This window comes from Mandrillus leucophaeus, unplaced genomic scaffold, assembly GCF_000951045.1.
Source record: "Mandrillus leucophaeus isolate KB7577 unplaced genomic scaffold, Mleu.le_1.0 Scaffold14, whole genome shotgun sequence".
Lineage (NCBI taxonomy): Eukaryota > Metazoa > Chordata > Mammalia > Primates > Cercopithecidae > Mandrillus > Mandrillus leucophaeus.
In genome coordinates, this window is record NW_012101365.1 from 7,055,189 (window position 1) to 7,070,276 (window position 15,088).

The following is a 15,088-nucleotide window of genomic DNA, read 5'->3' on the forward strand; positions in this document are numbered from 1 at the left end:
ACACCTTTGCGTCCACACCAGCCCCCTGCACAGGGCCTGCCATGTTGTATTGGCTGGCAACAAATATTTAAATAAGGAAACAAATTCACTGATTCATTGAGCAAGAAGTTATTAAACACCTATTCTTTGATAGACTACTGTTCTAGATGCTCAGAAAGAAATAAAGATGATATAATTCCAACTGCAAGGTGCTCAAATTGTTAGGGAGGGAAAAAGAGACAGTGATTGCATGGCATGGTAACAGTTGGTATGAGAGAAATCATAGGAGTCTCAGGGATGCAGAGGATAGGCACTGCCTCAACCTGGAGATGCTACAGGGTGGAGTGAGGCAGAGTTAGCAGTGGGGACGCAGACGGTAGACTTCCGAGAAGAGGAGATCCTTGAACTGAGTTCAGGAAGACTAGTAAATGTTAGTCACCTTAAGAAGAAAAGCTGTGGATGTTAGCACGAAACAGAGAGAAGACATAATCAATCCTGGGAACTCAAACAGTTCATCATGGCTGGGTAGCAACAAGAGGCAAGTCTGCAGAAGAGACAGAGGCCAGACTGCAGTGGGCCTGAATTCAGATCCTGCTAGCGAGGTGCTTGAAAGGGGTGCTGTAAACCCAGTGGTGTACAGCCCAAGGAGGCCCCAAGAAAATCCACTGGGGTGGGAAAATCAAACTCTACAATGCGTAAGATTATTTTTAGCTACAAAAATAAATAAAGGTGTATTCATTTAATATGCAGATCAATAGTAGCACAGGTATGTACCATATTTCAAAATTCATACACTGGTGAAGACCTCAAAAATTACTCATTGATTCATTGACTACTCACAGGTGACAGGGGCCACCACAGTGGGATAAACAGGGAAGCAACTGATACAGATTATGTTCTTGCAAGATGGTGCTTGTCCAGGAATCACCCAGGGACTGAGGGCCAAGCAAAAGACTGCTGCGTGAAGGGAATAAATTTAAAAGCACACATGCTTCCATTTTCTTCTCCAAAGAGGTCCTAGATAAATGAATCTTCAAAAAAAAAAAAAAAAAAGGTAAAAAGCAAACATACCCAACTCCTTCAGAACATAGTCATTAAATCACAGGTTCTGTCAATCAAATCAGGTCAACACACACTTCCCAAACACTGACTCTGTGTAAGCAGACCCTGTAAATGCTGGAGGTACAGAAGGAGATTAAACAAGGCTGGCCAAGCTACAGCCTCCCAGGGCAGGGTCTGAACTCAGGTCCTCATCACACCTGCTCTCCAACATACGGGTTCTAAAGGGGCATCTCCCTCATTGGCCTTTATAGCGACGATACCATTCCTCATTTTAACCCGACTCCACACCAGCCAGGTGAGGGGAGGCAGGCATACTGTGTTTATTTGCTCTTGGAGACCAAACGTCCTGTGCTCATCCCTGTTTCCTCCACAGAGTGTTTGAGCAACGTGAACTATTGCTATTCCCTAGGGTCTAGCAGGGAGAAAAGACAAGTATTTAACACCGGCCTCCCTGTGAAGGGGATTTTAAATAAACAAATGCCGCATTTGGCAGCTTCACCTGCTGATTTACCTAAAATATATACCGCCATTATTTACTCTCCCTTCCACAAGCTGCATTTCATTATCTTCAAAGTTGACAATCAGAAAGAGAACAGAACCAACACCTTAAGTACCAAGCCTAGCTAGTGCAACAGCTGTCCCCAAGCTGCTCCACTTCACGAGTGCCCCTGGGCAGGGACTCATCTTGAACCATCCAACTCTCAGTGACTGTCTGGGTCCCAATGACAGATTCCTCCTGTAAGAGTGTTACCGGCTGGACCCACTCAAGGTCCCTGCTAATAGATGCCACCTTCTCCTTCTGGAGGGAAGAGAAAGACAGGTGGCAGGCTTTCTCTCATCACTGATAACCTATTTTTCTTCTCGCTCCCCTCAAACATATTTTTACCGCCTTTCTTTTGACAAAAAGGGCTATCATCTTCCTTTAGCTTGCTAAATCTCAATTACTGTAAAATGGATACATGGATGGCTCAAATTTTCTCCACAAAAGGATCTGCGCTTGACGGGAAGCAACCGAATTTCCACAATTATCTCCCTGACAAAAAGCACACGCAACAGCGATAACCGTGTTTTCCTGAAGCCATAAATGAGAATGGTGGCCCTGACAAAGGATGTCTTTTTGTTGTTGTTTCCCGATTTGTGAATGTATTTATTGGAACCATCTCACAGAAACGTAGAAATGCAATCACACTTGGAAAGTAATGAGCAAATCAGCAACATGGAAAAGCCTCCTCACTGTTTCACTCTGCGAACCACCCTGCGAACCACGACAAACTTAAACTCCCCTGCACAGGAAGCCTTCCCTGACCACCTACCTGCACTCACTCCTTACACACCACACCGCTACCTACGAGGAAGAGCACGGTGGGCAGCTCCCGAATGGGAGCTACAGCTGGAATCACCTGAGGAGCTGCTGCCCATCCCTGGATTCTTATTTAATTGGTTTGAGGTGCCACATGGACACTGGGATTTTTTTTTTTCTTTAATTTTATGTTTTAGAGACAGAGTCTCACTCTGTTGTGGGATACAGTGCAGCGGTACAATCACAGCTTACTGCAGTCTCAACTCCTGGGTTTGAGGGATCCTCCCACCTCAGCGTCCCAGGTAGCTGGGACTACAGGTGCATGACACTGCACCCAGCTTGGCAAAAGGAGATTTAAAAGCTTCCCAGGTGATTCTAAAATGCAGTCACATTTGGCAAACACAGGAATAAAGGTTAAGAGAACTTGGCATGACCCCTCTCACTTGGGTAGGGTTGGGCATGTTATTTAACTCCCACAAACCTGAATATGTTCACTGCAAAATGCCATGACTCTGAATACATGCCACATCTGACTATAGTATTAAATGATGTAATCCACATAAAATGTTTATCTCACAGTGGTAAGCGCTGGTGGAAAGTAGAGAAATGCCCCTCCCCAAAGATGCCCAAGCCCTAATCACTGGAACCTGATGTAGATGACTGAGATAATGAAAACTGGGGCTTTTGAACTCCTGAGATTTAGATGACATTCGAGGTTTTGAACAGAAGAGACCAGAGAGATCCTGGGATGGGGGGATATATACTGCATGAAGGATGAACGCTGATCTTTGGGTGGGAGAGCCGACAGTGGTAGACAGAACGGTGACCCCCACAGATGCCTCCTCCCTAGCTTCTGGAGCCTGTGAACATGTTGTCTGTCACATGGCAAAGGAGTTGTATGTGTTACTGCCCTGCTCTGCCTTTCACCCCAGTCAAGTCCCAGCTGGCTGGGCCCAGGACAGATCCCTCCCCAAGGACAATCTGCTGCCTGACCAGCAGTCACAGTTCGGCCTGACAGAAAGAACTACATCCAAGTTGGATATATAAAAAGATATGCATATTCTGTCTTTCAAGAATTTGAATTTGTTAATGCAGACTCTATCCACGGGTAGAGAGCCCAGATGAAGAGGCAGAAGCCAGGAGGCAGCAAGGCCAAGACTTTGCAGAAGTTGTGAGTTAGCAGAAGTGAGGACTAGCAGAAGCCACTAGGTAAAGAAACAATAGATAATTAGAAAGGGGAAAGAGATCATTTTCAGTAGAACTAGAAACTGAAGACACCCAATGGCAGGGAGCAAACAAAATCCTGTGCAGCGGGAACAACACAATACTTAATCCCAAGAGATACCCAGGATTATTCCTGTGAGAAAGTCATACCCAGTCTTCACGAGGCCAGGCTCTATGGCTATTCCTAGCTCCAGAAAAATTCCCCCCTGCCTTACTGCTATTCATGGCCTTACTATGCCATAGTCCTCCTCATTGTAGGGGCCTGCAACAAACAGCCTGAAGCTCCTATACCTGTCATCGGAACCCTTAGTCCATTCTCGTGTTGCTACAGAGAAATACCTGAGGCTCCATAATTTATAAGAAAAGAGGTTTATCTGGCTCATGGTTCTGGGGAGGCTTCAGAAAGTTTTTACTCATAGCAGAAGGGAAGATAAAACAGGAGCAGGCACTTCATGTGGTAAAAAACAGGAGTAGGAGAGAGGGTGGGGGAGGTGCCTCATACTTTTAAACAATCAAGTGTCCTGAGAACTCACTCACTATTGTGAAGACAGCATTGAGGGATGGGGCTCGACAGTGCATGAGAAATCCACCCCCCGTCCTGCATCCAGTCACCTCCCACCAGGCCCCACCTCCAACACTGGAGATTACAATTCAGCATGAGATCTGGGCAGGGACACAGATCCAAACTATACCACCGTTATCTGGTGTCTGGCAAAGAAAAGCCATGAGCATCACCGTCTCACAGACTTGCCCTGGGAGTTCCAACTGTAGCTCCACCAAGTCCCAGATGTGTGACCTTCAGCAAATCTCTTGAAGTCTTTGAGCCTCCCTTTCTACCTCTGGAAAGCTTGGAAATTGGTACCTTACCCATAAGCGTTGCTGAGTAGAATAAATAAGGTAATATATGCAAATTGCCTGGTATTAGAGAAGGTGTTCATTACATATTGTTTGCCTTCCCTTCCCTCTATTTCATTTGCATATACCTCTTTGGAATGAAAAGAAAGGTGTTTCTGATATTTATTTGCTATACCATATAACTATTGATTACTTAATCCATACTTCTCAAAATGAGTTAGGAAACAATTATTAATACCAAAAAATTATTTCTCCTATGATGTGAAATCTGATATGTTCACTTTGCCTGATCTTCAGGCTCTAGTTCAGTATATCTCCCCAAACTCACAACTCAGGTCAGCATCCCTAAGTGAAATACAAGCTATAGGCGGACCGGGTTGGTCACAGACCCCAGAGCACACCTTGGTTTTCAAATACCACACTTCCTCACCTATTCAAACTCAGCTCACCTTTGGAGGTGCCAGCGGGAAACTGATGACACACTCACATTAGGATTATTTCTGAAGACTTAATAAAGAGATTATTTACACATGAGTGGGCTAGGTTGAAGAGAAACCCCAAAGGACAGTGCAGTGTCCCAGGGAGAGAAGAGCAGAACTGTTACTCTGCTAGGCCTGAAGGGATGAGAGAAGGGAAAGGCTACCAGACCAGGAGGGAACCCTGCAGAGACAGTTCCTTAAAAGGAGCAGTGACCTTCCGTCTAGGAAGCAGCAAACCCAAGGCCAGCCAGCAGGGAGAAAGAAGCTGAAAGGGAGATCAAAAACACAGAGACTTACCTCTCCTTTCCTCTCCTAAGCCTCCTGCTAGGACCCAGCACTGGCTAATCCCCATAAGTGGCCAAAGGGTCAGAAGGCCCACAGAGGAAAGAGGGATGGACGCAGTCCACACAGGTCAGCTTCCCAGAGCAGGAGAATGGGGCAGAGAGAGCCCCTGGAGGGGCAAGCAGGAGACAGCCAAAGGCCCAGGTGAAGCCCTCCCGCTCCAGTAAGAATTTCCTATCACAGCCTATATTCTTCAAAATTCCCAAGGAACTGCATGCCTTTATGTCTCCTATAACAGAGCATAAAACAGAAGGGAGAAATGAAGAAAAGGAAACAATTACCTTAATGAGAACCTACTAGGCTTCATGTTCTGTGCTAGGCAGTGTACACATTCCCCATGCCGTTACTTCTTTACAATCTGGGAAGGTAAGTATGATTCTTCCCATTTTGAAGTGGTGGAAACAGAGGCACAGAAGTGATAAAGTATCAAGTCCCGGGTCCCGTTCCTATGGTGAATCCAGATCTAGAACCCAAGTGTATCTGATTCTAAATGTCACAACGTTTCCATAAAACCATACTGCCTTCATAGTCATTTCTTATCTACCTGTATCTTGTCCCTCAATGAGCCTGAAGGCCACCTGAAGGCATAGATGGCCTTCTATTTCTCTCGCATCTTCCTTTGCCTTTGTGCTAATAAGATGCAAGAAAGCTCCACATGTATATTAGCTGATAAATAAAATCACAAAATCTTTGAAATCCCCACAATCCTATTTTTTTCTCAGTTTAAAAATACCTTGTTTTGCCAAACACTCAGAAACTTCTTTTCTCTCTTAGAACAGGCTTTCTTTTTTTTTTTTTTAACACACATCTTATATTGGGATTCACAACTCATCGCTCCCACAGGAAATCCCCCCAGGCTCCTTGTCTGTTCAGGCAAGCACTTGGTAAATTTGGAAAACAGTTTAGGTTCATTTATGCTTGCCAAGTACAAGGCTTCTGGGTAGCCTGCTCTTATGCGAAGCTTTAAAAGAAATATTATGGTCATTTACTTAAGCATATCCAACAATATTTTTAAAAATGGACTCTTTGAAGTATTACTAATAATAAAAACAATAAAATAATTAATGATATGACCATGGCAGCTCTGTATATTTGATATTATGTGAGTGCAATCTTACCTGGTGAGAATTTCTAAAAGGCCCCGAGTGCCTTTCTGACATTTCATCATTAACTCCTTTTGCCTTCTCTGCAGGGTAGCAAAGGTGAGTTTGTGTAGGCTTCAAGTGGAGGTTGAGGCCTGAGGCCCAAACAACTCACTTTCTCCACTCCACACTCACCTCTCATTTAACAGGAAGACAACAAACCTCGTCAGAACATAGCAACAGTGAAAGGAAAGGATCTTGCAGTTTTTTAGGAGGACCCCCTTGGGTCCCCCTTTGTGCACTCATTTGACATTTCCTTTCTAACAACGACTGTCACGGTTTGCCAAATACCTTCTCTTTCGTGCTTTCATTTCATCTTCATGGTGCTGTCCTCATTTTACCGTGGTTGGAGATGATATAAGCCACAGTTTCCAGCTAAATAGGAGTGGACTCCATGCCTTTTGAGTCCAAGATCTTTTCTGTACCTTGTAAATACCACCTGAATTCTGGCTCTATATTATGCTATCTTAATTAGATGATCAGCCCTATTACAGGTACTGCCATCCTGAATGATAGTGAAAGAGCAGCACCTGTTGCTAGTAGGCGAGTTGCCTACAATCTTCCCCACTCCTCCCCAGCTGGTGAGACCACACCTCCTTCCCCACCTGTTGAATCTAGACCACACCTCCCAGACCACACCTCCTTCTCCATCTGCTGAATCTAGGCCACACCCTCTTTCCCTTTCTGTTGAATCTAGGCCACGCTCCCTTTCCTGTCTGTCAAATCTAGACCACACCTCCTTTCCTGTCTGCTGAATCTAGGCAACACCCTCTTTCCCTGTCTGTTGAATCCAGACCACCTCCCCTTCCCTGTCTGTTGAACATAGACTACACCCCCTTTCCTATCTGTTGAATCTAGGCCACACCCTCTTTCCTGTTTGTTGAATCTAGGCCACACCTCCTTTCCTGTATGTTGAATCTAGACCACACTCTCTTCCCTGTCAATTCAATCTAGACCACACCTCCTACACCACCTTCTTTCCCTAGCTAAGGAATCTAGACCACACCTCCCAGACCAGGCCTCCTCCCCATCTGCTGAATCTAGACTACACCTCCTGTCCAATCTGTTGAATCTCTGCACCTTTGCCCAGCCACCTGATGAGAGCTGTGGGGTCACTAACCTGAATAATAATGCTTTTTCCCTCTCCGGAGGGAACTTCAACCTTTGCTCATTAAAATTTATAGTCTAAATTAGAAGTACTCTTTAGAGATAAAAAGACCAAAATCAAGACAAAACAATACTAAATTGCTTCCAAGAACCAAACTAGTATGTCAGTTAATCCAGATTTGTAATTGGGTTATCCCTAAAAAATGAGCCAGCCTTGATTAGGTGCCCATTAGCTTTCAGCTTCCAGAGAGCAGCAAGCTAGTCCTGCAAACAGTCATTCTCTTGACATCTGTGATTCTCTGGGTATTACCAGTTAATGTCCATGCAAGGAGGAATGGATATATGATCAGAAGAAGCATGAAAAGATCTCCTCCTCTCAGGAATTCCAGGGGGAAACACCCACAGAAAATCACAGGGTTGAAAAAAATTGGTATATCAAATACTCCTTTGAAAAATTTTATAAAAGCTATGAACACTTTCCCAAAGCTCAAGTACAGAACTTAAGATGTAAAGTGGGGATTTAAAAAAAAATTCAAAAAGGAAACAAAAACTCAATATGTTTTAAAAGCACAATTTAAAAACCGTCAGTACTATATGCACTGACTTTTCATCTTCTAACTTTTTATCCAATCATTCTGTTGGCATATGGCCACAAAATCACAGTAAAATAAGAAATGGCTTCTAATAATAATAAGACTGTATGGCTAAAAAGTACTTTTCCATCTGTGTGTCCAAATGAAATTCTCTCAATACCCTCAGAAACACACAAAATAGGAATCTCAGTGCTCATTTTAAAGACTGAGCAACTGAGGCTCCAGGAAGGAAACTGACTTACCTAGGAAATGTACTCCAGTACTAGGAAATGGCGGCAACCAAGCTAAGATCAAAGGCTTTAGGCTTCTAGTCTAGGGTTTTAAAGATGAAAAGAAACTCGGATATCAGCTAGACCCATAGCCTAGAGCAAGCTTGTCCAACCAGCACTCTGCCAGCCACATGTAGCCCAGGATGGCTTTGAATGCGACCCAACACAAATTCATAAACGTTCTTAAAACATTATGAAATTTTTTGTGATATTTTTTAGCCCATCAGCTATCATTAGTGTATTTTATGTGTGGCCCAAGGATATTCTTCTTTTTCCAACGTGGCTCAGGGAAGCCAAAAGATTGGATACCCCTGACCTAGAGTCTTCACTTTACATTGAAGAACAGTATCTTAGAAAGATCGAATGCTTTGCCTGAAGTTACACAATGAGTAAGTTACACAGATCAATTAGCTAGGTCACCTGATCTTTAGTCCACTTCTGACACCACTGTGGTTCACCGAGCCCATCGTTCATAACATCTGTCAGAGAGAATACTTCCACATGATTTGTATTATTAGGCAATTTGTAGCTTCATTCACTTTTATAAGATTTCTGCTCCTAGAATAAGTTAGTTTTAAAACATTTCAAAAAGCATAAAAGTGTCTTTTAAAAGAATTAAAGCATGATAAGACTTCTGCCCACACTTTAGAGGGAGCCCTTTGTACACAACATAATTTACCAAAACTCAGGTAACATAACTTATCAAACTCAATGTTTTCTAGCGTTCTAGAAAACATTTTCCTAGAACTCCAGGCACAGGCAAGAAAGAACTCAGACACAGAAGAAATAACTCAGCAGCTGAAAGCAAACAAACCCCAACAACCTGGGCAAATTAATTTCTAGTAAAGAGCTCTACTCAGAGATTTAAAAATATAAAGTTAAATACTACATTACCCATGTTGATCATGCTGCAGAGCAAAGCTCCAGAACGGACAGCCCTCCTGGCCCTTATGGGAGCTCAAAGCCACCCCACAAAGAAGGAAGGACAAAGTACACAGCTGAGATCATAATTAGTGACTTTCAGTGATCACCAGAGAAGGGGTTTGGCAAGGAACAATCACATGGGGAGACGCAGTTTAGTGTTCTGCTGCAAACATCATCAGGGCAGGAGGCATTCACACACAGACCCCCGCCACTCCAAACACGTTTATTTACTCTTTCAATCAATGCATAGTATAATTTACAGACTGCGGGCTGTTTGCCATACATTGTTCAGTTCTGAGGACACAGATTATGTTCTAGTGAAGGGTGGTGGACAATAAATCAATCAAGTCTATCAAGTATACTATATGTCACGTATTGGTAAGTGTTATGAAGAAATACAAGGATGGGAGGGCTATACGAAGTGCTGGAGAGGAGTAAGTCTTTTTAATGAGTAGTTAGCAAAGGCCACACTGAGATGACATTGGAGCAAAATGTTTAAGAGGGTGAAGGTGCGTGCCATGCAGAGATCTGGGGGAAGAGCATTTGAGGCAGAGGGAACAGCAAGCCCAAAAAACTCTGAGGCAGAAATGAGCCAAGCACTTTCATCAAAGAACAGTGGAGATGCTAGGATGGGACACAGAGGACAGGGAAAAAGAAGTAAAGGATGAGATCAACAAAGTGGATGCCAGAGCCAGGCCCTACAGACGGAAAGTATGGCAGAGTCCTTGCTGCTCAGTGGCTCCCAGTCTAGCAGGAAGTAAGCAATTGTGCCCAGAAGGCTAGGGTTTTCCGGGCTGGCTTCGCCAATCACTCCAAGGAAAACTTTTGTGAGGCTCCCTTTCCTCATTTGTAAAAGAAAAAAGAACAATAATAATCTCATTTCATCTATCCCACTAACCCTGCTCCCATCACTGTAGTGAGCTAGCTTCAAATGCTACTGTCATTCCTCTGCAGAACAACTGCAAGGGTTTAATAGTTTCATTTCCATAATAGTTTCTTTCACAGATAAGAAACTTAAATGCAGAGAGTTAAAGTTCTTGCTCGAGAAAATACAGATAGAGAGATGGGCATGGTAGCTTACTCCTGTAATCCTGGCTGCTTGGGAGACTGAGGTGGGGAGTGTGTGAGCCTGAGAACTTGAGGCTGCGCTGAGCAATGACAGTGCCACTGTACTCCAGCCTAGGTGACAGAGCAAGAGCCCATCTCTAAAAAAAATAGATGATAAACAGATTGACAGACAAGCAGCAGAACTCGGATTTGAAAATGTCTTTGTGACTCCAAAAGCCCATTGCTCCAATATGCTCACGTGATGGACCCAAGAAAACGACAGCTGTTAAGTGTCGCCCAGCGTGAGAAGGGCAACACGGCCCCGTAATGGCTATTGCTCTTCTAATGACACAGTGGGCTAGGTGGGATGATGGAACAAAGTGAACTCTCTCATCACAATTGCTGAGCAGTCCCACGTGGGTACAAAGCTCAATCTGAGGGTGCCAAGATTAAACTTATCCTCCTTCTCTAGGTGTTGCCACAGACTTGATAAGCTTGGATTCCTGAAGCCTGAGCACAATGGGAAACTGAGGCAGTCATTTAAGTCATCAAATGCCCCAAGCTTAGAAAGTCGAGCTTTGTGAAAATGAAAAAAAGAAAAAAAATCAGACATCAAACTCTGTGTAGCTGACTTAAGAGTGACAGGAGTTGTTTTTCACCACCTCCCGCCAACCACCGCCCCCCCCCCCCACACACACACACACACACACAGCTTCTTGGTTGCAACATGTCTGAAGGGGAGGAAAGAAACTCAGTTATGTTGGGGAGCATGTTTATAGCCCTGAACCTTGCTCCCAATAAATGAAGATTCAGTTTAACTCATCTGGAAAAGTTAACTTTTCTGGATACTCTGTCACTCGGAATGTCCCACACCCTTTACTTCCTACGCAATCTATATCCAGGCAAAGGTCATCAGTGGACACCTTACCTCAAGCCAATATAACTTGGTATTGACTGTGTTTGTGTTGCTGTCCATGTGAATGCATCTTTCTTGTGACTATAATACAATGGCAATAAACATGATGATGGTGATGGTAAAAATAATGAAGGCTGCAAGGCGAAGTCAAGTCTTCAGCTGAATCCCTGGCACTGAACGTTATGGTTTCTTAACATCCCTGGGCCTAAATTTCTCATCTCTGAAATGTTACTACTAATTTATCTTGCAACATTAATATTGTGGTGAGGGAGGGGGAAGTATCTAAAGTCCTTGAGTCCACAGTTGTTCCTTCATAACTGACTGTTGTTATTCTCTGTCAAAAGAAAGGTGAATAAGATTTACACATTTTTATTCCATCCATAATCTCATGTGATCCCCCACACACGACCCCAGCCCTTAACTTGGGGTCTCTCCCTTAGTAGTTGTTCAAAATATAAAATCCAGAACTAGATGAGAGTTTAGAAATAACCTAAGTCTTTCATTTTACCACTGGGGAAAGTGAGGTTCAAAGAGGGGACACATAATTTTATCTAAGCAGATGCTGTCTACGATAATTTAGAAACCTCTTCCTGATGATAAACTCAGCCAAAGGTAGTAAGTATCACATCATAAGTGAAATGCCATAGGGAAACTCACCAGGGCCCAGGCTAATGCATCCAGGATCTGATTTAGTTGTTGTGATACCCGGAATCATACAAAGGCTTTATTAAAACTCCATTTACTGGAGGAAAGTGTCTTGTGCCTTGAATGTAAAATGGCCCCTATTCACACTGACCTCTCAGTGTGCAGGGAAATGAAGGCCAAACTTCCCAAAGGTTCTCATTTGCAGCAGTGGCTGGTGAACAGCAGTGGCTGGTGAGCAGCAGTGGAGTGTGCAAACTCCAGCACTATTGCTTTCCACCTGTTTCTCCACTTGCTCATTATCTCTGAGTTCCAGGGGGCCAGTTTCACACTCAGCCTAATGGAACAGGGAGGGGCGCTTTTGCTGGACTGAACTGTCCACTTTAACAAGGTCAGGGCAGTGCTCACTCTCATGAAGCCCTGGGCAGGCCTGCACACTTGCTCAGGAATCCTGGGATGAGGCTCTCTGAAAAGAAGGTTTTGTGCATTTCTGTCTGTCGTTATCCAGGAGCAGATGGGGTGCTAAAATTAAGGATGCAGTGCCCCAGTTTTTAGGCACTCACTGTTTCTGTGGAAATGATGCTGAGGCTGAAAGCTAGAGTGTAGGGTAAAGCCAATTGAGAATGAGGCCTCAAGGTATGGCAGGAAAATAGCACAGGTTTGGGTCTGTGTGGGTCGTGCTTTGCCCATCTCTCCTGCACGGCTTTGAATGAGCTGCAACTTCCCTGAGCCCTAGCCTGGTCCCCACAATATGACAGTCACAGGGCCTAGGCACTGCTTCTTTCTTTCATAGGATCCTTTCTTTGCAAAATGTGTTTAAAAAAATTATATTCAATTACTATGTTGGTATTATGACAAGCATAATTTTTTTTTCTTTTCTTTTTTTTTTTTCTTTTTGTTTTTTGAGACAGAGTCTCACTCTGTCTCCCAGGCTGGAGTACAGTGGCCCGATCTCAGCTCGTTACAACCTCTGTCTCCTGGGTTCAAGCGATTCTCCTGCCTCAGCCTCCCGAGTAGCTGGGACTACAGGCGACCGCCACCACTTCCGGCTAATTTTTGTATTTTTAGTAGAGACAGGGTTTCACCATATTGGCCAAGCAGGTCTCGAACTCCTGACCTTGTGATCTGCCCGCCTCGGCCTCCCAAAGTGCTGGGATTACAGGCGTGAGCCACTGCGCCCAGCTGACAAGCATAATCTTTGACCCTAAAAGTCCATTTCCTTCCTCTGAGTTTAAAAGAAGTGAAAATCTATTTGTGGGACCTCAAAAATACAGTGGGGGCCCGAGACACTGTGCCTGCTATGAGGAAGGGGTAAGTTGGCCCCAGTGTGGTCACAGTTTCTATAATAGAAAAGTGGAATTGATGGCTCCTGCCACTCAAGATGTTAGGATGAGTAGTTTAATACAAAGTTGACCTCCTACTGTGCCTGTTCCAGCAGATGCTCAGTCAGTGGTTGTTAACAATATATTATGTTTATTATTCAGAAAATGTAATTTAGCCATTTCCATAGACAATGTTTATGTCCCCTCTCCCTGTACACACACACAAATTCATACATTGAAACCTAATCCCCAGGCTGATGGAATGTGGAGGTGAAGCCTCTGGGAGGTGATGGGATTCATGCTCTTACAAGAAAGACCTCAGAGAAGTCCCTCACCCCTTCCACCAAGTGAGGTTACAGTGAGAAGGTGCCAGGAAGTGAATTCCTATGAACCAGGAAGTGAATTCTTACAGACACTGAATCTGCTAGAGTCTTGATCTTGGACTTTCCAGCCTCCAGGACTGTAAGAAGTAAATTTCTGTTACTTACAAACCACCCCATCTATGGCATTCTGTTATAGCAGTCCAAAAGGACCAAGACAGCCATTCTTCAAAGAAAACAGGATTCTGCATCTTTTGGCAGGGGAGACATGAGTTTGTTCCCTATGCAATTTATTCACTCAGCTCCTCAAAATATCCCAATAGCTATGAGAACATGGTTGTTCTCAATAGATACGCATACTGAATACGACAACACACTTAAAAGGAAACATATTCCCACCAAGGGGAAACTTTATCAAAATTGTCCTTGTTATTAATTTTTGAAAAACATCAAAATATCAGAGCACTTAGAAAAATCAATGTCTCAGGCTCTGTTAGCTGAAGTTGGAGCTGTGGCTGGGATTTTGGGAACAGCACCTGACTTGGAGTCTCACATGTGCTTTGCTGACCTGGTTCAACTTCCATCAGAGGCTTGGCAGGTCCTTCACACTCCAAGCCGCAGTTCTCTTTTCTGCAGTATGGAATGCCAATCCCTACTTACAATAGGGATGTTGTGAGGCTCAGAGGATCTAATGAATGTTCACTAAGCAATTCACCAAGGTTTCCCACAGAACACTCTATCCCTTAAGGATGCTCTTTACAAATAAGTAATGGATAAGCCAGGCCTGGTGTGGCACACCTGTGGTCCCAACTACTTGGGAAGTTGAGGCAGAAGGATTGCTTGAGCTCAGGTGTCCCAGGCCAGCCTGGGCAACATAGCAAGGCATTGTCTCAGGAAAAAAAAAAACACACACAAAACACACACGCGTACACACACACACACACGCAAGGGATGAACAGATGGAAAAAAAGGACAGATGAACAGGTACACAGATGGGAAGAAGGGAAGGAGGCAGGGAGGAAAAGAGAGGATGGATCCATGTTTAAATAGTTCTCAAAACAATAATACAATAGTCCCTGATCCCTTGAGATATCATAATAAACGTTACTATATTAACAACTTTGAAAAGCCCTTTGTCAAGGGCACTTACTTTACAGATGACCAGAAATTCTATAATTTGTTTAACCAAATTTTCTCCTGGCATAACTATCGATATCCTATTTGATCTGAGAAATGCCCACCACCCCACTTCCTTCTGTCTTTCTGCTTCAAGGTCATTGCAGTTTTGTTTCCTCTCTTGGCTCCTTCTTGTCTGATAGGCTTCCACTCAAATGTCACTTATTTAAAGTGGCTTTCCAAGGTCACCCAAACTTGTGTCCTCATACTAGTTACTGTATCATTTCCAACTATTTATGTATTTATTTTTGAGACAGAGTCTCCCTCTGTCGCCCAGGTTGGAGTGAATAGATGGTGGAAAGCTTACCTATTATATGACTTTTTTTTTTTTTTTTTTTTGAGACAGAGTATTGCTCTGTCGCCCAGGCTAGAGTGTAGTGGCGCGATTT

The 15,088-nt window shown here is 43.8% G+C and overlaps 1 protein-coding gene across 3 annotated transcripts in view; it reads right to left on the bottom strand.

The window, feature by feature from the left end:
- Positions 1-15,088, bottom strand: part of DAB1 (Dab, reelin signal transducer, homolog 1 (Drosophila)) — a 1,330,586-nt gene that overhangs the window by 340,365 nt on the left and 975,133 nt on the right. Inside the window, exon 1 of one of the 3 annotated variants that reach the window (XM_011973853.1) lies at positions 6,360-6,864. The exons of the other annotated variants lie outside the window; for them this stretch is intronic. The gene's annotated coding sequence lies outside the window, so the exon portion shown is untranslated. Of the gene's footprint in view, positions 1-6,359; positions 6,865-15,088 lie in introns of those variants that run through there. 3 annotated transcript variants of the gene reach the window in all.